Here is a 1090-nt window from a genome sequence, read left to right as displayed (position 1 = left end):
TAACAGTGCCATTTAAATACAGAGGTGCCTGACAGTATCAGAGACAAAAGCACAGCTGTGTCTTGAGCTTAAAAAGCCAAATGGCAAGGAAGAGCACAAAGACAAAAGGTTAAGTCTTAGACACTTGATTCTCCTGATTTGGCTTCTTGGATCTCAACTTTATTACCCAAAAAGTCTACTATTATATTGGAACCTAGATTTAATTTTCTAAATTGTAATCCCACAGTTTTTAATGAGGAGCCTTTTCTCTTCCATATGAAGCTGTATAAGGTCCATCTCCATGTCACTTTTTCTTATTGTTTTTGAAGATGGACCTTATACAGCTCCTTTGCTGGCAACTAAGGTGGAAAAATGTAATAAATGAGATTGTTTGGTCAGACAATAAAATTCAAATATAGACACATGGACACAAATTCTTACCCTGCTTAGATTGTGTGCTGAGGCTGAAGGACCCTCATCTGTGGGCAAATCCCTAGGTATGTACTATGAAAGGACAATGACAGTTTGTTACTCTAATGCAAAAAGGGGCCATACATCATAATGGTATGCATCATACCTCAGTGGATCTACCAGCATTGTCCACTTCTGTCACAGCAGATGTGGTCTCTTCATCGTCATCATCATCTTCATCCTACAAGACAAATATTCAAGTATACATTATTTGGCAAAAAAAACAAAAAAACCTAAAAGTACCTGACAACAAATCACTTACAACTGTGACAGACTGTGTTCTTTCTGGAGAGTCCAATAATACAATCCGTCCATCAGTATCTATAAGAACACACAACCCGTTAAATTCTCAATATTATAAAAGAAAATAATACATCATATGCAGTTAAATAAAATAAGCCTACATAAAAAATTAATCTTGTTCAAAAAGCCTTTAAGTGACAGAGATAGTAATTTATCAGGACAAAAAATTAAAAAAAAAATCATAGAGGTAAACTTTTCATATTTCACCCTTTTTTCACCATCACTTGTGGTGCATAGTATGTTGATGAACTGCCCCTGGAATGCCAGCAACCACTGGTCGCCCTTTATTAAGGGATAGAGCCAGCTCCTCAGATGGGGTGAGGGGAGGTTGTGGTGG

General features: G+C 36.9%; 1 long non-coding RNA gene across 1 annotated transcript; it reads right to left on the bottom strand.

The window, feature by feature from the left end:
- Positions 1-301: 301 nt before the first annotated feature.
- Positions 302-982, bottom strand: LOC113092987 (uncharacterized). Its single transcript, XR_003287684.1, has 5 exons — positions 961-982; positions 713-771; positions 557-631; positions 421-483; positions 302-338 (listed from the first exon to the last, which is right to left on the bottom strand). It is a non-coding gene; the product is annotated as an uncharacterized LOC113092987 (long non-coding RNA).
- Between the last annotated feature and the right edge of the window lie 108 nt (positions 983-1090).

The sequence above is a fragment of the Carassius auratus genome, unplaced genomic scaffold (assembly GCF_003368295.1).
Source record: "Carassius auratus strain Wakin unplaced genomic scaffold, ASM336829v1 scaf_tig00214821, whole genome shotgun sequence".
In the NCBI taxonomy this organism is placed as follows: domain Eukaryota; kingdom Metazoa; phylum Chordata; class Actinopteri; order Cypriniformes; family Cyprinidae; genus Carassius; species Carassius auratus.
Note: the sequence above shows the minus strand (reverse complement) of the source record. Positions and strands in the feature narration are given on the sequence as shown.